Genomic DNA, 24,516 nt, shown 5'->3' with positions numbered 1-24,516 from the left:
ACTATGGTAGCTGAATTTCCATACACGTGCATTTTGGTATTATACATAAAGGAGAGTAACTACCCAAGAAATGTACTTATATGAATTCTGTAATGTAAGATCTGACAATACAGATTTGCTACTTGTCATATAGAAGCTATTATGCACTCCCATCTGGCATACTTATACCCAGAGGGATTATTCTTAGGGTAGGGCTTATAGCTTTATTGCTGTCATCTTTAAAAATGAACCTAAAATCCTAGATGAAAGGAAATGTATAAAAAATACTTTGACATCAATCTCAATGCAAAACTCACTTCAAAAATTAGTGAATGAAAGCTCAATGGAAATTGCTGTAATGAGATAAAAAAGAGTTTGTTTTTGCTTTAACCTTTTTACTTAGTTTATCTTTTTTATTAAAAATATATAAACCTTTGACGTGACTGCTTTAAAATAATTGTAGAGAATACATCAATATACATTTTAGCATTTGCAGTTAGAAATAGAAATATTGGACAGCTTTGACTATTTAGTATATTGAACATGTTTCATTTTAGTAAACTTAACTTTGGATCACATAGCATTTCTGATTTAATATAAAGTTGATTAAAATCAAGGCAGTTTTCCTTTTTGATTGATGTTATTTTGCAACAAATTAAAAACCAGTAGACCCATTCTCTATTGTTGCTTTGCACACAAAGTAAAAATGTGCAGTGTCTCCAGTAGTATTGTGTATCATTTTAATATTTCTAATTATCTGTGAGAATCTAAATTTTACAAATATAAACATGTATAAATCTTTCATGATGAAATATAAGTTGCTTTATTTTCCTCCTCTTTTATAATCTGTGAATGTTTATTACACGGCAGAAAAATAACCCAAAAGTTACATGACAAATGGGAACAAGTAAACAAGCAGACAAATAAATCAATAAATAAACTTAAATTACGTATGCATTACATTATTTATTGCTTAACCCCTTGTGCCACCAGGGAGACCCCCAAGTATCATGATTTTTAAGATGAACTTCCAACTATGCATTGTCAGTCAATGAATGAGGTGGGTGGTCTTGGTCTTAATGTATTGGGATAGCCTGCTTTCTTTACTTATAATGTCCCTTGTTACCACAGATGTACATTAAATTTGAAGGAATTACCATTGTTTTAAGGAAATTAATCATGGCTCAATCCAAGTCTATAAGCATATATACTGATAAGAATATTTAAGTTAAAGATCTTAGATTGTCTTTTTCATCATTTCTCCTTTGGTTCTATTCAAAAAATAGCTGGAGTAAAGAGATAGCAGGGTAGGAAAAAGATATCCAATTTTTCCTTGTCCTTCAAAAGAACTAAAATGAACTAAACATATGAAAAGTGCAGATTTGAAATTTGGGGTATACAACTATAATTCAGTGTTTTCTCAAAACCATGATAAGCAAAATTGTGGTTTTCCAAAGTACTGCTGGTCAGAGATTCTTATGCATGCAAATTAGAATTGATTGTTCTCTCTGATGAGTGAATGGAAGGCCTGTGGGCCTGGGTTAATGAGGGACTGCTCTCTGAATGAGGAAAAATTCAGCTGAGAGCTTACAGAGGACAGGGCTGGAAAATGGAAAAAGATGCAGAGATTAGTTTGCTCCAAATGTCAAGGACAATTTAAGTAAAGGAACAGAGGTGGAAGAGGGCAGAATATGTGAAATGAATAAAAACTAAAGTTTGCCTAGTTATAGGGTACAGGAATGGGAATCTTAGAATATGGCTTGAGTAGGTTCTAAGAGCAGAAAAAAAAAATGCTGCACATTTTATTCTTGACCTTCTTGAAGATCTACAGCACCGACCACATGCATATTTTAAGAAATGCTGAACTCATATTCATGACAATGATAATCTTCATTTGGTGCCTTTACATTTACAAAATTTCTAAAAATAGAGTATCATTTGATTATGATGCTTAGAACAATTCTGTAGTATGCAAAAGTCATATATTTTGAAATTCACTTTGCATACTCATTTAATTAGTTCTCATAACATTTACAGAGCATGTCCTATTTTATTCTCTGGAAATAAGAGTGCAAATGAGACACCTTTCTTCTTTAAAGGAACAGAAGTTTAAAAAATATCTTTGAAGAAAGAGACATAGTAACAATTATTTGTGTTGTAGGAGCCAGCTAGATATTATTGAATACAGGATTAAATAAGTGAATTAATGGGTTCATTTTCACTATTTTAAATAGACATTCAATAATTCAGAGCACACTTTACACACAATATCTAATTATTTCCACATTTTAATTTGGTAACTGCTGAGAATATTGCAAAATATGTAGTGCAGCATATCCTCAGGAATAACTTTCTTGTTTCAACTGTGAATATGCTCATATATTTTCTCTCAATTATTTTATACAAGACCAAGAAGGACTTACTGGTTGAGGATTATTTATCTTGACCCCTAGAGGGCAAGATAATGCTTTGCACGGAGTAACTTTCATTAATTGAAACTAACAGATGTCTTTACCAGTGATATATTGAATGGTGCTGTTTACATAACAATATTTCACATTCTACTGGTATCCAAGACAAAAAAGTAAAGAGAAAAGGCACAGAGGAAACTACTCAGACAGGGAGAAACTAATTTGGATGGAAAATGGAAAAATAGACAAATTAACTAGGCATATATACTAACAAGAATATTTAAGCTGTAACATATAAACAGCACAGACATATTCAAATTTAGACCATACTTTTTTTTTAGAATATACAAACATTTGTGCTTTTACTCAATTTCAAAATGATGAGGTGGTTTCCATAGTTTATTTGAATCTTAAATGTATAATCTCTAAAAAGCAGCTGACTGTTACACAAACTGATGAGATATGATCCTGACTGATCAAGAAATGGGTATACTTGAAATGGAGAGACTTAGCAATTTAAAATGAACATGACTTATTGTTTAAGAGGACATTGATAAACAGACACCCAAGGCAAGAATTGATAAAAACCTACTTGTGCTGAAAAGACCAAAGCTCCCGAATTAACAAATGGCTGTGATAACCTGCCTTTGAAAGCAGTGTAATTATAAGAGCTAAGTCAATCTGATATTTGCTGGACTACATGCAGTATGGTCTCCAAAACCTTATCCAGACTTTAACATCTGTCCCTGGAAACTCTACCTGGAGAAGCAGAACTCCCTTCCCCTACAAGTTGGTGCAATAAGGGAAAATTCCAGACTGCAGGCACCACTGCTCACATGCTGGTCTCCTAGATCTCATCTTAAATTTAACCATTTCTTTGTATAAAATTAGAGTTCATAGTAGTTTATATTCTTTTCCGCTGGGCTGTTATGAGCCCCAAAGAGAATCATAACATCAGAGCTATCTAGGCTATAGTCATTAATTCATCACTTATTCTCACATTATTGCCATTTGTCCATAAATGAGGTAAGAACTAGACATCTGATTTTATGTCCTGAAGAAATGTGATATGTGCATATCTTTATCATACAATCCATTTCTCCATAGGCATGGGTGCTACTTTTATAGCAACTAATAATATGCATGATAATTGCTTTGTGCATAATCTCCTAAATTTATTTGACAACTTTATGTTTTCCATGTTCACCCTCTTGTTTGTGCCAGTTTACATCCACTGGGCACTCACTGGAACTGAAAAATTAATTGATAGTCTTGTCCATAGACATGATTTATAAGTGATATAGCACTAGATTTACATGATAGCCCACTTGACTGCATTTATTATAGCATGTGATACAACCTATTTCCACATTGATAGAACAGTTCTTTGTAATTTCACCAAGATTGAGGGAGAAACCATATATTTTTCAAAAATTAAATAAAAGTAATACTAATTTCACCAAGACAAATGTTTCCTTCCTCAGTGATGCCATCTACCCATATGCTGAAACTTGAAATTACCCTCCTTGTCTCCCTGATAATGGGGCCATCCCTCATGCCTCCTTGGTGGATAGGATGTCTCACATCATCAACCACTCCCCTGAGGCACATTTGTGAAATACATTACTTGTCTCCTGCTCCCCAGAGTACTTTCAATAATGATGATTCATCTACTATTGATACTACTATAAGTTTCCTTCATAATTTTCATACCCTTTCCCATTATTTTATATAAATGCAGGGGATGACTCTTATATAACTTACACCCTTAAAAATAATCTTGGCTGAGCTATCAAAGTTGCCTTGGAAGGAAACTACATATAGTTCACAGAACCAGGTCCCTCCTTTTGCTGAAGGGTAAGTGTATATACTTTCAGCTGTCTTTTACTTCTTGTAAGGGATTGTTGCTGACTAAGGAGAGGTGTGATCAGGGTAAATTTCCTATTGTAGACCATAAGAGGAGATTTAAGTCTCCCCAACCCCTGGGCTGAACACTAAGAAAAGAAAGGTGAGATATTAGTAACACCTGATAGATTCCAGAAGAATCTGAAATCATGGGCAAATATGGCAGGCATCTTGTTTAAATTCTAAATGATTCTATACCAAAACATACCTGACACATAGTTTGGGGAACCACAATTATGCATAAATCATGGCATGCTTAGGTCTTGAGAATCCCTAGGATATACCCTACTCTCCCCCATGGCCTAAAGGTATTAGAATGAAAAAGCAGATATCTGTATGTATTTCAATAAGGAAATTGCCTGAGTTTGAAAAGGTTCAGGAAGGAGTCCTGGAGTCAAAATGTGTAGGGTACTGTGTTTGGGGAACTGCAAGCAGAAAACTTACTAAGGACCAGTTATCAGCAGTAGGTGCCACCAAATGACTAAGACCAGGCTGGATCAGTTTGTCAGCTGTCGACTTAGAGGATTCCCCCTGAAGGTTGGGTTTCCTGGAAACAGTTTCTGAGACTCAGATTCCATACAGAAAGTTCCTCTCAGAAACAGCTGGAGGGAGGGAATAAGGCCATCAGGATGGGGCAGAAGTAGATGTCTGAATCAAATTGAAGCCAACACATTAATCAGTTTTTATATGCAGGCTGCTATGTAAACAGCTTTCTTCCATCCAGGAAAATTCCTGGAGAAGGTCTCAGCGGTGAGAGCTCAGCAAGAAACACCCTTGGGAGGTTGGGAAATACGAGGCGTTGTCCTGAGGAGAGATTCTGACAACAGACCACTTTCAGCGGGATACCACAGCAGAGACTCCCTTAGTGACAAGATGTTGTACAAGATTTTCCCTTCCTGCTAAATCCTCTAGAGGATTCAGAAGTTTGCTGTTTGTTTTTTACTGAGTTTCTGGTGCCACTATCAGTCCAGGACTAATTTAAATAAACTTCTCGTTTTGAGTTAATTGGGTTAATTTAGTTAGAGGAGAATTTTAGCTGTGCAAAGGTCAGCTGGTAGTTATATTTTCATGAAGTATTTTTTCCTCTGGTCTGTTGAGGGTCTGGTCTAATTTCTTGAATGTATCTGTGTGTGCTTTATTTTTTGTTCACCCTTAATTTTAAGGTGCACTTCTATGGTTATTACTAATTAGTGGGGATGGATCTCTTCTTACTCTTGCAATTTAGGTAACTTTGGGATCTTTAACTCTTTCCTTTACGTCATAGGTCTCAAACTCTAAGTTTGTGTTCCCTAAGACCACACATACTCTTAGAAATGCTATTCCCTCTTCTCAAGTTTACTTATTTTTGACTAGTCAGCTCTTAGTATCTTGTCAGTTCTTTCTGACAGTAAAGAATATTTTAAAATATATATTATTCAGCTTTTTTATCTTAAAGTCAGCATTTCTTTTAAAATTACACTTAGGAAAAGTAAAATAATAAAACATTCTGTTAAGATTATTTTTAAAAGGCATAGAATATTATTTGAAATAGTCTGTGTTATGTGTATTTAAAATGTATATATAGTTTATATATGTATATAATATATGTGTGTTATGCACATAACATATATTTCATATGTATGTGACTAAATTTTAAAAATACTTTAAGAGTCACCGCCATTTTCACCCTAGCTTATTTTCATTCATACTTTGGTGTTAAAAAAGGTCTAAGTAAAATTATAGATATTGTTAAATTATAGAGTATAACTTTCAGAAATGTTATCACTTCTATAAAAATATCTTTTAAATTTGATTATAATATTTTGACATTATTAAAGACAACTGTGTACTGCATTTGACTCATAACTTCTTGTAAATCATTTAGGGCTTGATGCTGAACACAGTTCAAATTTATTGAGTATTTTTTAACTGATGATCTAAGAGAAATAATTTTTAAATTAAAATATTCATAGCTCATCATATTGAGCTCTGACCCTCATCCCCCACCCCAAACAAATCCTTCCCAACATCATCTTAGCTATGTGAACTTAGGTGAGTTTATTAGTTACTGATAACTATCAATATGAACAATAATTGATTGAAATCAGAGAACTGTACTAAGGATCACAACAATTGACTCATAAATCTTTGAGTGCCTAAATGGTGTCTGACATTTTGTCAGCTCTTAATAGATATAATGGATGACAAAATTGAGGTATTGGGAACTTAATTAGCTTTTCTGTGTCTCACAACCAATAACTAGCTTAAAGTTTAGCTTAGAATCCAAGCTCTTCTAAGGTCTCCCATCTTAATTACTACATCAGTTGTAGAAAGCAGATGCATATTCTGACTGGATAATATGAAGAGAGTTTTACTAAAGGGTAATTCACATAGGTGCAGGCAAGGTTTAAGAAAAACAATAAGGGATATTGCAGTATGATTCATGGCTTATTATCATTCCTCTCATAAAAATTATATATACAATTATATATTATATAATTCTAACAGTGTCATTTCATTCCCAATGTAGTATGATTGCTTAGTGATTACTAGAATGCAATACCCTCCTTAGTCCTTTCTAAATGTCTTTAGTAGTACAATATAAAATAGTAATGTCAAGGAATCATTCCTACCCTTAGACATGGAATGGGAATTGAAGAGACAAATTATGAAAATTTGAAGGAAGAGAGTTGTATGGAAATATGGACTTAGGCAGAAGGAAGCAATCCATACATGATGAGCTGATGGTTAACTACGGTAAAGGGTTTAATACCCACATTAAATTTCCTGCAGATTCCCATTGCCTGAAATCCAGTCAAAAGCTGTAGGGTGAAGGATCATGGTGGTTTTAAAATAAAACCAGTTAGTTTTAAAATAAAACTTGTTGAATAGAACTTAATTTCCCTCTGAAGCATGGGTTAGTCTTCCTAAGTATAACCTAAATAATAAAATGTGATGAAAGTGTTAGACTGTTGTTTCCAAGATTAAGTTCTAGGAAAACATGACTTCTATCTTGGATCTATCTGTCTCTTTGTCTCTCCTTCATTACTTACTGTGGAGGAAACCAGATAAGCTACCACTCTTCATTTGAATGAGGATTTTCCTAGCTTCCCTTTCGACTATGCTTCTCCACACTCTGCCCTCTATTTTTAACATAGTCCACACTTTATAAGTGTTTTTATTGGTGGTAAGTAATTTATCTTTTATTTACTGTTAGATCCCATATTCCAGAACAGATCTTACTCAGAGTATAAATACAATAATCTGTTGAAATAATTAATCAGTAATAGATGAGAATATCTTCTGTAATGTTTTACATGGATAGACTCTTTACATATCTGAAATAATTGAAAGAAGAAAACAAAAAGAAAAAAGACAAACACTGATCATTATATATTCATGGCCTGTATCCCAAATGGGATGCTTATTTTATGTATTCAGAACCCTAGCTAAACCAGCAATTAAATTTAATATTTAATTGTGGCATTTAATAAACAGCTATATTATAAGTGGAATTGTCAGATTACTTATTTATACCATAATATTTCAGATCCGAATTATGTAATGATGACAGTTCCCTAGACCTTTTAAAGGAATACATTTATACTAGATAAGTGCTTGTCTTGGAATAGATGCTGAGATTACTCAGCTGAAACAGCTCTGTTAATAAATTCGTGATGCCTGAGTCTTTCTTATTGTTTATTTTTATTCTTGCCAGCAAGTGCTAATCCTGTTTGAAAAGGTAGAAAAATGAGAGGAAGAATGACTATATCTTAACAAAAAATGCTTTGAACACAGCATCTAAATTTTATCAGGATCATTAATGTTAATTTATTGTGTCTATATATTAAAGTCCTAAATATCCTTTATGGTAAGATAAATTGTCATTTTTTGGTAGTTCACCAAACTGAAAAAGAAATGGTGATTTTATTTCATCTTTGGTTTTCCTTGTCTAGCATAGGAAAAGTAGATGTTATATAGTTAACATTAAAAAAAGAAATAAACAACAACAGATGTAATAAAAGTGTTACCCCCACCAAACATTAGGGATAAGACATACAGGGCTGTTTCAGTTATGTAAAGAGTTTCCTTCTACATGGAGCATTCAAAAAAATACTGCAAGGGTACAGTTTTTGATGAGTAGCTTCTAGAAAAAGATGTCTATGAACAGGTAGAGGATAGGAGCACTAGTCTTTCCAGAAGCATCACTGAATAGTAGTCAGCACAGAAATAAACACAAACAGAAATAGAAATATGTGCATATGTGTATAAACAGCTACTCAGCAGAAATGTATATTAACTTTTAAAATATATAAATAAATATATATATATATATATATATATATATATATATATATATATATACCTACTAAAGAAAAATGATGATAATTGACTTGGAAATATAATTATATAGGTATTCTAGAGTTCAAGAAGATTACCAGCTTTGTTCTGAAACAGAAATTCTATTTTAAATTGAGTACAATTTCACAAAAATCTTTTCACTTTTCCTAGTGTTTTATCATGAGAAGGGCTTAATTGATTGTTGACCTCTTGTTAGCATTTTCAGTGTTCTGCTTCATCTGTTGGGGGAAAGAAGTGTTTTAGAGAAAAATGCTATATTAAGGAGGGAGGATTTTTGCCTAGGGTGGAGTCATGAGCTCAAAGGAAAAGCAGTAGAATATATACAGGGTGTGAAGATAGGGGAAATACAGAGATGACTGATAGAGCAAATGTCCAGAGGAGAATATAAAACAACAGGACAAACTAGGAGAGAAAGAAATGAACACAATTACAATGGGAAATTTGTTTCTGATGGAGGCTTTTGACAGTTATGTGACATTATATCTGCTGGTCTTTTGAAAATATTAAGTTACCTAAAGATTCTTGGATTTATATAGGATCTGAGAGTATTTGATGGGAATGTCATTAGAGGCTGAATGTACGAAGGGAAAGCAGAGAAGTTTTGTGATACTGAGACTAAAAACGATACCGTCATAGTGGTATCAATTATAATAAATAACATCTATCAAGTATTTAATTTGGGTATAAGAGAAATTCCACTAAAGGAGTTTCATTAGTTTGAGAACTGTCTTTCAAAACTTTTCAATATATTACCACAAAATTGTCCAGTTTCTTCTGAATGTTAGCCTGTATTGACTCATGTATTTATCTTTGATCTGGCATCTTGCATGTAATGATTTTTTTTTTAAGTCTCAATATGGCCAACATGTAATTGAATGGTTAACAAATGTAATTGAACAGTCTCTTTTTTTTTTAGAATTTATTTATTTATTTATTTATACAAGCACTGGGTACAGTCAGAAGCGCAGGAGGGTGAGAGAATTCACCAGAGCCAGAGCGGGGAGCAGAGCAGGCAGAAGGACGAAGTACACTGCTGAGGGGAGCAGCGGGTGGCAGGAGAGGTCTGCGCGCCATGTGGGACCCTAGCTGGAGGCCAGGGATCGAACCGGTGCTGCAGAGCCTGCGGGCAGCTTCACAACTCAGCGCTCAACCACTACGCCACCGGGGAGGCCCTGAACAGTCAATTTGAGATCAGCATCCATCATAGACACATTTGGAATTCATTTTTCTGGAAAATTGATAGCTCTATGTCAGCAAAGATTTGTCAGTTTTGCGAGTTGATGTCCACTGCATTTACTCATGAGTATTTTGCTTGTTTAATAATGAGTCCAGTTTAATAATGAGTCCTATGTCAGGTCTGCATCACATATATTCTGTCCACTTTGAACACCTACAATATTTTAAGAATCAAAAATTTTTTCTCTATTCAATGCCTCTTCTTACTCTAATATTTCATTTGCCTTTGCATTTATCATCTATATTGAAACAGATAAATACATTTATGTGTTGTTAGACTCTACGGGGACATAATTTAAGATTGGTTTAAAGGTTATCAAATCACATATCTAACAAATATGCCTATGCAATTTGTGTATCACTTACATGCAATCCTTTGATAGGATATGCCCAAAGACTTGAATATTTTTATTTTTAGAAGTAGTGTTATTTTCATCCATTTAAGAAATAAATATCCCTCTAATATTTAAATTTTTTATAACATGGCAATAAAAACTTAAAAATTAAAAATAAGAAAAGTATTTCTATCATTTAAAAAATGTTAGTTAACTGAACTGATTGCTTTGTAACTTCTTATTCTAGGCAAATATTTTCAATCCTCCCGCCCCCATACACACAAACGGACAAATTGCTAAAAACAATTTGACATCTACAGGGCATCCCCGGTGGCGCAGCGGTTGAGCGCTGGGTTGCGAAGCTGCCCGCGACCTCTGGGGCGCCGGTTCGATCCCCGGCTGCTCCCCGGCCACCGGAGGAGGGTCCCACATGGCGCGCAGACCTCTCCTGCCGCCCGCTGCTCCCCTCAGCAGTGTGCTTCGGTCCTTCTGCCTGCTCTGCTCCCTGCTCTGGCTCTGGTGAATTCTCTCACCCTCCCGCGCTTCTGACTGTACCCAGTGCATGTATAAACAAAGCAAACAAACAAACAAATAAATAAATAAAAACATGCCTCTATTAAAAAAAAATACTTAAATAAATAAATAAATTGACATCTACAAGCCCACTCCTAATTCTACTTTATGTTGTAGTAAGATTTACATATTTATCTATTATTTATTTATTTATTTACCTACTTACTTACTTACTTACTTTTCTTACTTACTTTGAGGAGCAAGGAAATCACCCACACCACTGTAAGCCACTTTAATGTGCTTGTGTACTTTAAGCATCTTGCTACACAGAGAGTGTTATGAATTTGTCAAATTAACACATAAGTGAGCTCAGGATGCCAGATGGTGAGCCTTGGTTAAATAACAGACCACAAGATAAATTGAAATAAAGAAGTTTATTGCTCACAGGTCCTGGAATAAGTATCCAGCAGTTTCAAGGAGCCACAGAGGTATGCAGGGAAGTCAAGGCAGATGCAGACAAGAAGGACCGAGGGCATATGCCCTTTTTAGTGTCCCTGAGTAGATTGCATAGCCTGGGCTTCCCAGGATAAGATAGAATTGTTAATTTAAACCAAAAAAAAGCGGGCCTCCCCGGTGGCGCAGCGGTTGAGCGCTGGATTGCAAAGGTCCCCGTGGTCTCTGCAGCGCCGAGTGCCGGTTTGAACCCCAGCTGCTCCCCGGCCACCGGAGGGGGGTCTCACAGGGCGCGCAGACCTCTCCTGCCGCCCGCTGCTCCCCTCAGCAGTGTCCTTCGGTCCTTCTGCCTGCTCTGCTCCCCGCTCTGGCTCTGGTGAATTCTCTCACCCTCCCGCGCTTCTGACTGTACTCAGTGCTTGTATAAATAAATAAATAAATAAATAAATAAATAAATAAATAAATAAATAAATAAATAAATAAATAAATAAAACATGCTTCTATAAAAATAAATAAATAAATAAATAGTCCAAAAAACGTGTGGCTGTGGTAAGTCACATAGAGTCTTATCTAAAGGCACGAATTGAACCTAGAGGAGACTTGAGATGCCAAGGATGTCTTGTCAGGAACATACATTTTCCGGTGTTCTGCGGCTGCTTTCGAGGGCATGTGTTATATGAGGGGCTAGTGTCAGCTTAGGGTGACTGCAGGCCACCTGACCAAACAACATGGATGGCAAGACAGTAATAGCGTAAGGCAGCTTCGCTAAACTCATAATACTCCAAATTAGAAGACCAGTAGGGATAACGTAATTGTGCTAATCTTTACCAACTTCCTCACTAGGGAGAGTCCTGTATTACAATTTATATTATGATGGGGCCTCCCTGGTGGCACAAGGGGTTAGGTCTTTGCACTATGAAGCTATCTGCAGCACGAGCTCAATCTCCAGCCAGTAACCTGACCCACATGGCACAGCAGACTTCTGCCTCACCCAGTGTATTTCAGTAGCTCTGCCTGTTCTGCTCCCCACTCTGTCTCTGGTGAATCCTCTCACCCCCGCACCTCTGGCTTACACCCCATTTCTTGTATGCACAAATAAATAAATCTTAAAAAAATTCATGTTATGATTACTAACAGCCGGCATATGCTTTGCTTCCCTTCAGTGGTCTTTAATAAAGGATCTTGAGAATAAGTAATGCATATAAGACATGGGCAGTAAGTATGAACATATAAAGGTAATCAGAATTCATTTGAATGCTGCAGGTATTTATTTAGAACATGAAAGTTAAAAGAAAGTCAATTGATGAGATTCAATGAGATGAAAGAAGAGGGAAAAAAATGTCTATAGAAAGGAATTTAATCAAAATGGATTGAGGGACATAACCAGCACGTTTTGCAAAAGAAGAGGAAGAAGGAGAAGAAAATGAGGATGTAGCAGCAATTCTGTGCCATCTTGACCCCAGCACATCAACCAATGAAGCACTTCCTGGGCGGAATATCAGAGAGAACACGTGCTGGTGCCTGAGCAAGATGTTCTCATCTTGGGTAAACTTCATGGTAGACAAGAGGCGGAGCTCTTGCAAATCACTGTCAAACATGACAATGCCATTCACACATCAGAGTGGCCAGGTAAAAAGCAGAGTCAGAAGGGATGGCACAAGGTACACATACTCAGAGCTTTGGCTTCTCCATCCTGCAGAGAAGTTACAAACTGGCACAGAACTCTTAATATATATATATATATTTTAAAGACAATCCTTTCTATTCTGTCGTCTTTGAATTTCTGTTCCCTAATAATAAGCCTAAATTCTTCATTCACTTAAAGATCTTCTTTACTGCATTGGGACATCTACTCTGATCCCCAATACACCCTCAGTGTTGGCCAAGGAGGAGAGGGCACCGTGGTGTCACTGCAGCTGAGAATAGAGAGAGAGGGTTTTCTTTGGTTTTCTTGTTAGATAAGAAATAAAATTTTGTTTTGTGTCATCTGAATGATCATTTTTCCCTAAACACCCAGTTTGGGTTTTTGTTTGTTTGTTTGTTTGTTTGTTTTCACTCTTTTTTTTTTTAAGATCTATTTATCTATATATTTATTTATTTATCTGTTTGTTTGTTTATTTATTCATTTATACAAGTACTTGGTACAGTCAGAAGCTCAAAAGTGTGAGAGTTTTCACTAGAGCCAGAGTGGGGAACAGAACAGGCAGACTGACGAAATACACTGTTGAGGGGAGCAGCGTGCGCCAGGAGAGATCTGTCGAACCATGTGGGACCCTCCACGGTTGCCGGGGATTGAACCGGTGCTGCAGAGGCTGCGAGCACCTTTGCAGCCCAGTGCTCAACCGCTGCACCACCAGGAAGACCCTGTTTATTTTTTTGTTGTTGTTTTGATGAAAACATGAGAAATTTTTCAAAGAAGCTGAAAGAAATAATAAGAAACTCCTGAAAATACTTCAGAAAGCTTTCTGAACCCCCAAGACTCTAGTCAGGAAAGAAACTAAGTAAAAAAAGGAAATAAAAATTGACTTTAAAAATTCAACATTCTTCTTTAGAATACAAGTGTAATTCTAGGCTACTGAGATATAGTATCAAATGGAACAATGTAACTGGGAATTGCAAATACATATTTTCTAAATGTAGGAAAATTCTCTTTCATTTCACCATGCATCAAATATTTGTGATACTGAATAAAAAGCTTCAACTTTCTGCCTCATGGATTTTATTTCAATAACCTGAATAATCAGATAACTCTGCTATTTGATAGTTGATGTCTCTGATGACTACTAGTGACTTTGAAGGTTTTCTCACCGTCTCTGTAAGGGGTATTGGGAAATTAGAGAACAGGTGTCTTAAAACTTTGCATTGTGTTTTGGTATATGAAGTTTCTGTGTTAAATATACTTTGCAGAAAGTTTCCCTTATTTTAGAATCAATGATTCCAAACACATTAGCACGTCTGCCTAAAATTCAATGACAATTTCTAGGAAATTCATGTTTATTTTTCACATATTAAGCTATCTTATTAAAAAGATTTCAAGAAGTTGGTAATGGAATTCTTAGTGATATTGTACAAAGCACACTATGATGTTTTCGTAATTATATTTAAGAGTTTGCATAGAATTAAATAAAGATCTCCACATCCATGAAACACTGAAGCCATATGGAACACACAAGGTTCAATGCACCAGTTATATTTTTCTTCAGCAAGAAATGCATATCTTTTTAATGCCAGGAGCATAACTCCAGTAAAATCAGTTATTAAGATGATTTCTTTAATCACCCATGACTTTCTTCAATGCAACATATGATATGAAGATAAAAAGTTTACATAATTTAATTTAGCTAGTAAGAATTCATGCCATCAAATTGGTGTAATGGTATTAATGGTTTATGACCTATATAGAATAGAATGTTTTATAATTTAGACTATTTTATAACTTATAATTTATATATTAATAGAAACTAAACTTCTATTAATTTGCAGTCGTATAATTGCATGTTTGTTAATAAAAAAAGTACATTACCTGACAAGGTGAAGATTGACAACACTTGAAATAAAATTAATATCAAACAACATTTTTAATTTTGTTTTCTAATTATTGTGATTGTCTCAATTTATTTTCTCTTTTTTCCTTCCTCTTTAAAATAACATTTCGAGTCCTAAATAAGAAGTTTATGAACTATCACAAAGTGAATACACTGAGGTAGCTACTGTTCAGATTAAAAATAAGTATTAACCTTATTTCAGCAACTTCCTTTCATGCCTCTTTTCAATCCTCAACTTCTCTTAGCTTGCAACACAAAAGTCAGCATCATTATTTGTAACGTCATAAATTAAGTTCGCTGTGATTTATGTAAATTGAATAGAATATATATAACCTTTTGTGCTTGATCTTTCTCAATCAATTTTACATATATAAAATTTACCTGTGTTGTGTTTAACATTGATTACTTCAACTTCTGTCCTAGGTAGCACTGCCCAGTGGAAATGTCCTCTAACTGGTAACAGTTGTATTAGCCAGCACCACTAAAATACATACTATTTTACCTTTCTATTCATTCTGCTGTTAAAGACTATTAGATTTGATTCTAAGTGGGATAATTATGAAGAATGGTGTTGGTACATTTGTGTATACCACATATATATATTCATTTTTGTTGTAGCTCTAACTTTATATAATCTATCAATCTAGAAAATGCTTATGCTCAATTAAAATAGACACTGTTAAAGATTTTTCCAGAAGTTTGCAATAATTGGTTATACCAGGAGTTAGGGGAGTTCTTATTTTCCATTTCAACCTCAGCATAATTATTTAATTTAGATTTTTTTTAATTTTATCTCTGCAGAGGATGCCTGCTTGCATCATAATATTATTTGCTTTCCATTTTCTTGCTCTTTATTGAGATTGAACAGATATTATATTTTTATTGACCAGCTGGCTATCCAGTTTTGTAAAATACCTTTTAAAATATATTCCCAAATGTTTTTATTAATTTACAGATGTTAAATCATTCTAGTTCAGACACTTTGCTGGTAAACATATGGCTTATATCTGCGACTATTTTATTTCACTCTTATAAAGTGCCTTATGATGAACAAATTTAATGAAATTCAGTTTATAAATGTTTTCCCCTAAGACGAGTGTCCTTTGTTTAATAATTTAAAAAACTCTAAACTCAAAGCCTTAAAACCCATTCCTTCATGTGTTTCTCTAGGAGTTTTAGAATTTAGTCATCAGCGTCATCAGCATTCAGATCTAAAAATTTCCTTGGGAGTGATTATCAAGTATAAAGTGAAATAGGAGCCAAATTATCTTTTTATTTCCCATAAAAATATCAAAAAGACATTAACGTATTTCAAGTGTCCCCTCTGGATCCTTGTTGTTCTCACTATCCTGTTCAATTGGTTTATTTATCTCTGTACCTTGTTCCTCTTTTCTATTGATGGAATTTTCAACACTTTGCTTTTCACCTATTGATGATATAAGAAATACACATTTTACTTTATATATTATTTATATTATTTTATATAGTCATATTACCAAACAGCCTAATTGCTTTTCTATTGTATGTGAAGTTTCAGAATTTTCAGGTGAGTGCTACCATTTACACCAGTACTAATATTTTCTTCTCCTTTTTGGTATCTGTGACTATGTAATTTTATATGTATATATTATTAATTTGGCTAGAAATTCAGGTCAATATAACCATCAGTTATGGTACACAAGCAGGTCTTTCTGTTACCTTGAATAGACATGTAGCTGTTACTATACAGTTCATCTGTATGTTTTCCGTATGTAAGATATTGAACTTTTGTTTGAAATAGAATGTAACTGTTTCTATTTCCATTTGGTTTCTAATGAAAAAGGAATAATTCCAGCTTTCAAAAATAAATTTTAAAATTCAAATTAGTAGTGAACATAATTAGGGATAATACTTTTGAGAATTGCTAAACAATATTACTACCAATTTAATAGTATTGATTTTTGTTAATAGTGCATACTGTTACTCCTAAAACCGTGCCATATTAAGATAACATATACTCCTCTTCTTGCATATACAATGGTAGTGTATTTTATTCAGTGAGACATATTTGGTGTTTAAATAGTATTCAATATATTTTAATGTGTGTATTTATTTTTATTGTTGTTTATAGTTTCTTTAAAACATATTATCTTGGAGTAGTTGCCATGAGTAAACTGATGAAACATATTCAGAGCATATACCTAATTTTATTTCTAAATATATTTAATTTTAAAATTTTAAATCCCAATAAGTAGATGTGAAAATTAAATATGATGATCAGTTTTACTGAGTGGGTCATTGAAGTTAAACAAGCAATAAGATAAACACCTATTTTATTTGTTTTTTTTAATTTTTTTAAAGATTTATTTATTTATACAAGAACTGGGGTACAGGCCAGAAATGTGGGAGGTGCGAGGATCCACCAGAGACAGAGCGGGGAATAGAACAGGAGGACCGACAGAAATACACTGCTGAGAGGAGCAGCGGGCGAGACAGGAGAGGTCTGCTGTGCCATGTGGGTATCTCCCTGGCTGGTTGGGAATCAAACCCGCACTGCAAAGGCTGTGGAGAGCTCCACATCGCTGCGCTCGACCGGTTGCACCACCAGGGAGGCCCAAATACCTATTTTAGGTATGAGTCTGTGAGAGTCAGAAAAGTGGAACACCCCAGAATATTTGGATAGGAGGTCCAGTGAACGGGAAGAACATGAATCTGAGTTATATGTGAGGTACTGCAGTTGGCAAAGTTTTACAGTTATATATATATGTAATATATACATATATGAATAAATATATAGCTGAATGTAATATATATAACAGGATACATTATATATAGTATATATAACTCAATATGTAATTTCAATATATGTTGAAACTGAACTTACTGAACTTCCCTCAACAAGATCTAATAAATAAAACTCCTTTATTTCCACGTGTGTTATACCAACACTACTTAAATAATGTAGTTACAGATGGTTCTGTTAGATGAATTGGAAATGTCTTAAATTCCAGAGTTGAAAAGCTGCCTTACCTTGGAAAAGTCCCTTAATCACTTTAAAAATTATTTCTTTTACACACGGGATAGATAGCTATTAGTAATTCTTGTAGAATTTTGTGAAAGTCATATGATATATTTCTGGTCGAGCACAGAGTGTATTGTCTGCTGCATACATTCAGCTCCATAAATGTTAGCCATTCTTGTCTTTGTGCCATTGCTATTGGTGACCTTAAACTAGAAGCAGTTGAATCCGCAGTCATTAAACAGGATAAAAAGAACATTAACATTCTAAAACAGGTGAAATATTTCATAGAGAGAAGTTTACACACTAGCCAAAATCTGAGTAAGTTTTGAGCTTTCTAACTTCTGGTTTGCTAACACTGCGTGTAGTTAACATAATTCAATATTAAATTATTGCATGGGAAAGAAAGCAAATAATATTCAAATTATTCAAATTGTTGAGTAAGCCAGCAATAATAATTCATTCTAACTTCCTGATCAGTAACTGGAAAGGAAAGGGACAGAAATGCAACACCCACTGAATATTTTACAATCCATTTACATAAATATTGGTGAAATAAATGATATTTTTTTAAAAAGCAGAGAACTCTACATCTAATAAAATATGCCATTCTCATTATTATCAACAGGACAGGTTCTAAAAATTTTGGCAGATCTATATAGTTAGATTAGTAGGATTCAGTCATTCACTTTTATGCTTACATAAATATATCAAAGACGGAAATATGCATTTGTGGATGTGCTATAGTTTATTTTTAAAGCATATATTGAGAAAGGGAATGATTTCTTGCACAATGGCAAAAAACAAGCTATAAGTGCACATTACATGACTACATGATTTATTATAAGCACAGGAAAATTAAATTCTACTTGCAAATTCTGAAGCTAAATCTATTGACATTGTATGGTTTGAAGTGCTACCTTTTGACAAAGATTCACAAGCAAAGAATTTTAGATTGTTAGGACTGTGTATACTATGAAACTGAATCAGTGACTACAGGAGAAAATCTAGTAAATTTACCAGGACTATAAATAAGTTTGTACTACAATTGCTGAATTCAATTTAATTATCAAATGATGCTTTATTTTTCATTCTATTTAGACAGTAGGTTTGGTGTCTGAACACTTTCAGTTTTTTTTTTTTTTAACTAATACTTGATAAGTCACTTCCAAGTTCAAGATGGATTAGAAAACGTACATTAAAAAATGAAGAAGTTAAAGCAAAATGAAAAGTAAATTAACAGAGGAGTTGCTGTCGTTTATCATAGCTTAATAGAAAAATTCTCTTTCCTGCAGAATTTAGCAGTCCATCATCTTCAGTGATCACCTTTGTAGTTTTGAATGCTGGTAGCTGCTGCTTTCAAAATAGTCACATCAATCACCTCCTAAAGATTTCTAGTCAGTGGAGTTAGTAAGAATTGCACACATCACTTTATGATTTAGGAGAGGTAAAAGAGAAACTTCTGCTATAACGGTAGTCAGAGACATGAAGGGTGAGCCACTGAGCAAATTTCAGTTATTAAAAATATCACAATGACTTTTGATTGAGATGTTAGATACTATAGCTGCTGCACATACACTAGTATGAATTATCTGCATGTATTTAAGCCAGTTCAGAAAAGTAGAAATGGTGACAGTATTCATAAATTTGCTGAATAAAGTTACTTATTAATTTCAATCACTTTAATTATTTTAAAATAATTATTTGCTTAATGGTTTTCCCTGGTGGTGTAGGAGTTAAAGGTTCAGTGCTCTCAAGCTATCACTAGCCACTGTGGCCTGCGTTCCATCCCTGGCCAGGGAGCTAACCCACATGACACAGAAGACCTCACCTGTCTCACCCACTGCTCCCCTCAGCAGTGTATTTCACTCAGTCTACCTGTTCTGCTGCCCACTCTGTCTCTGGTGACTCCCATCATGCCCCGCACCTCTGGCTTACACCTCAGTTCTTTTATGCACAAATAAATAAAATCAATCTTAAAAAATAATTATTTGCTTAGTATCAATTTCATATATATGAAATACATATTTATAAGAACATATAGAGTGTTGCATAAACACACTAAAGTAAAAGTGCCTATTACAACCATGTTAGAATAATTAAATGCATAACATATTCTTATATATATACATATAAACATATATATACATATATATATACATATAAAATTCTAATGCTTTCCTCTGTCCAAACAGTACAGAGGATGAGCTCTGTAAAAGGAAAATAAAAGGAGGTGATAAATCATTTTTAATTTTTTACATCTAGAAATAATAATGGTTAATTAATAATATCACATCTTACCTAATGGAAACAATTATATTATAAAATAATTTATTAAAACCTTAAGAACACTAAAATTACATTGCAAGCATATGCATAATATTCTTTCAAATATTTATTGATTTTTTTCCTCTCAGGTTTAAATATTTTCTGAAAAACCTGTTATTTTAAAAATGCACTGACAATTAAAATCTGTTGTATAATCAACTTTGCTCACATTTTATAATGTATTATGCAGCAGTTATTAATGAATGATGCACATTATAATTACAGGTTTATCTCTTGCTTTCTCCACTTATAAGAGATTTGAGAGTAGAATCTGTTTTACCATTTTTTTTTTTTTTTTTTAAATAGAGGCATGCTTTATTTATTTGTTTGCTGGTTTGTTTGTTCTGTTCATACATGCACTGGGTACAGTCAGAAGCGCGGGAGGGTGAGAGAATTCACCAGAGCCAGAGCGGGGAGCAGAGCAGGCAGAAGGACCGAAGTACACTGCTGAGGGGAGCAGCGGGCGGCAGGAGAGGTCTGCACGCCATGTGGGACCCTCCTCCGGTGGCCGGGGAGCAGCCGGGGATCGAACCGGCGCCGCAGAGGCCGCGTGCAGCTTCGCAACCCAGCGCTCAACCGCTGCGCCACCGGGGAGGCCCTGTTTTACCATTTTAACATAGTACTTCTGTCTTAGGATTTTCTATATGACTCCTCTACATAAGTATGTGTGTATGCATACATCTATCATTGTTCATCATCTAGAGACCAATCAATCATCTATGTACAGAACATTTATTGATTAATGTATTTGTTAAATGATTTTTCCCCATTCCCTCCACTATTCATATCCAACAAGCTATTTTCAGAGGAACCCATGTTATTATTTTCCTTCTTTCTTCTTTTAAAAATATTGTTAATAAAGATACAGCTTTCTACCAACAATCAATGTACAAATGTACATTTTTTGCACATCCCCCCTTCTCTAATCAGTCAGCAATTAACAGTCAGTTCATGTGTGTTTTCTCTAGATAAATGACTGTTTTATTCCCTAACCAGTCAGATCTTCAATATAGTGCTGAACAAAATGTTTACCCACTTGATATAATACAGCCTAACCTTCCGTACCTTTTGATTTCTTGCAATTCATTTGGCATTGTCAGTTCTTTAAACCTGATGGTGTTTGTCTGAACCTGGCAATGGCAAAAAACATTTTAGATACTCAAAAGTCTATTTAATTATGCCTCCTGGTTGTAATATCTCAAACCATCATTATATCATTAAGATGGATAATTAAATAGGCTGGTGATAGCATATTTGCAAGAATATTCCCAATGTAAGCATATGTTTTACTTCTGCTTACTTAAGACCTTGACGTCCTGACTTAGGTAAATCTTTTGTATGAATGAGGGCTATTGAGGGTCAACATTGCTTTTCAGTCTTCCAGATATACATTTCGAGAAGGCATAAATCCTTTGGAATTCAGGTTAGAATAGTTTTGAAAAATGGGAGGAAACGATCAACATATTAAAAGAGTTTTTCCTAAAATTTCATGTCCTTAAATTCATATTATCAGTCATTCAGTGTCACTGGTTGCAAACCCTTCTACAAGAGTAATATCAGTAAGTCCCAGAATTTGCTTGTGTAAATAAAGTCATCTTATCCCTCTGTAAATATATCTATTATCTCTTGCTTGAAGGCAGTTTATATCTTCATTAGACTGACAATCAACATGAAATAAATTTAATTATTAATGTCCTTATAAATTAGATTATATTTACCAATTGCCTTTATCCTAGCCTACTATCTCAACCTCTTGTCCTCATTATTCTCTGTAATTATCAACATCAACCAAAACAATGCAATGAAAAAAATACAATATGAAATGAGATTGTAAAATTTACAGATGGTTTAAGATATCTTAGAAATCATAATATGTTCTCCAATCTCATAAAACTGTTGACAATGAGGCAGCGTTTGGCTAGTTATTATGAATCGCATGGACTTACATATGATTTTATGTCTTCACCAGAAGTTACGTGAAAAAAAAAATAGTAAAGATATCAATGCAGCTCTTAAATAACTCCCGAATAACCCGCTTTAAGATTGGTGTAAAGGACACAATATTAGTCTAAAATTTCTTCAAGCAACATACAGAATAATTTTACCAAATATAAAATTGAATAAAGTATATTGAAAGAATTAACACTAGCATACCATAATATCTTTTTTCCCTAAAGATAGACAAATAATCATAAGGGTATAGACTATAGTAAAAGCTAATAAAAATTAGAAAGCAATGAGTTACATTTATTGCCTTTGTTTTTAACATACCTATGAATTTTTAATAATGGCTATGTATAATCCCCAATTCACAATTCATAAAATATAAAATTATGCTGTTGATAGTTAAGGTGAGCCAATTCCAGTGCAATACTAAATTTTAGGGTTTTTTTTTAAGATTTATTTATGCATACAAGAGCCGGGGTACAGGCCAAAGATATGGGGGGTGAGAGGATTCACCAGAGACAGAGCAGGGAACAGAACAGGCAGACTGACTGAAATACACTGCTGAGGGGAGCAGCAGGTGAGACAGGAGAGGTGCTGTGCCATGTGGGTTGCTCCCTGGTGAGCAGGGGATCGAACTTGTGCTGCAGAGGCTGCAGATTGCTTCATACTGTGGTGCTTAAACCCTTGCACCACCAGGGAGGCCCTAAATTTTAGGTTTTTATGTTCACTTAATCCCCACCTTCCTTCAGATCATTTCTTTAATAAACTCTAAAAAAAAACTTTGTCCTTGAACTCTGTGCTTGTTATGACCTAAAACTGCTCTAAAATGAAAGTTTTATTTAAAAAATATAATCATCTTATGCATGTAGATTTCAATGAATAGTTTGCTTTTGCATTAATGATAATTGTAGCTTTTTTCATTTGAATAAATATCTCTGTACACAGGTCAGATAACCCCTCGTGTTTGCTAAAAATGTACATATTAATACTAATTAAAATTTGATACTTGCAATAGAATGTAGACTAAAATAGGCTAGATATATGATAAAAAATTTAAATTCTTATTTTTTGAGAACATATTTCTGTATATCGTGAAGCAAGACTTTCAAGTTTAAAATATAATGGAAGTTACAGATATTATCAGTATAAAAATTCACATAATTATGCATACTCACATGCATATATAACTTCAAGAATTTTATAGATAATCCAAAGTCAGTTTCAAAGAGAGTATCATGAACTCCTTTTAAGATTATTTAATGTAACACAAACAGAAAAAATATAGTTTTCTAATAATATATTCCTTGTAATATCACACATATGTTCAATATTTAGTAAGAAACAAGTTGTTAAATACTGTATTTATAGAAGATTATTAGAACACAACTAAAATCTGCCTACTGTTTAAACTTTTGGCCATTTGTTCTATTAATTATAATTAGATTTATACTTTGACATCAGAGAGTACAATGTTAATGTTATTTCTTTAAAAATCCATAGAACTACCATTTTAGGCATTATCAAAGAAGGATTTTTTTTTTGGCTAATTATTTTGCTAGGTATAAAATTTCAATAAATATTGCAAATAAAAAATTTATTTTATGACCACACACATGTAGATGGAATTGTTATAGGACAGGGAGAGGGGTAGCCCAAGCCCCCCAAACCTGCCTATTCTAAATGGGTTCTGCCATCCGCCGCATCAACACAAAACATATGACACTTTAATGGGAAGGAACTTTAATAAAAACTAGGAAACAATACAGGTAAGGCAAAGAGTCTAGTTTCTAAATGAAGCACCCAAAGTTACCCATCCCCTCGTGGGTAAAACTCCATCCATATGGGCTCGGCCCAGAACAAGGCCCCAAAGCCTGCCACAAGTCTAAAACATCTTCCAGTGGGGACCCACAGAAAAGGGTCACAAACAACCGGACAAGCCCGGAAGGAAAAGAGCAAAATCAACATCAAGATAAAAGCTGCCATTGTCACCTCCCCACGGGTCTCACCCACATCTGTGTCACCCAGTCCACGACCAAAAGACAAGCACAGTTTGTTCACGTGTCTCTAGGCTCCATCCTGCTTCCTTCCTTCCTCCGTCTCTTCTTGCAGCTTCTTCTCTTGCTGCTCAGCTCCACCCTCCCTTGGGTGGGGCAGGGAACCTCCCCCTTTCCTGGGGACCACCCTGTTGCAGAATGATTCATACTTTTTTTTTCATCGAGATAAATAGGTAATGGTTTTAATTCATGAACTTACCTTTTGTGTGCTGTGACTATTAACTTTTCATTGTAAAATAGTCCACCATTGTTTATTTTTAACAAGCAAACAATTTTTTTCTTTTCCATCACTTTATCATTGAATTTTTAGGTTCTCTTCCTGCTAGTTTCTGTACAGCATTTACATGTGCTGTCTTATTCTTTTCTATGTCTATCAGTCAGATAAGATTAATTTTACTACATCTACCATTTGGACTATTGAAATATTCTCCTTGCAGAAGTAATTGCCTCATGCATGTCTTGCTCCAATGC

The sequence above is a fragment of the Talpa occidentalis genome, unplaced genomic scaffold, assembly GCF_014898055.3.
Source record: "Talpa occidentalis isolate TD23 unplaced genomic scaffold, MPIMG_talOcc4v2.1 talOcc4.6, whole genome shotgun sequence".
Classification (NCBI taxonomy): domain Eukaryota; kingdom Metazoa; phylum Chordata; class Mammalia; order Eulipotyphla; family Talpidae; genus Talpa; species Talpa occidentalis.
Note: the sequence above shows the minus strand (reverse complement) of the source record.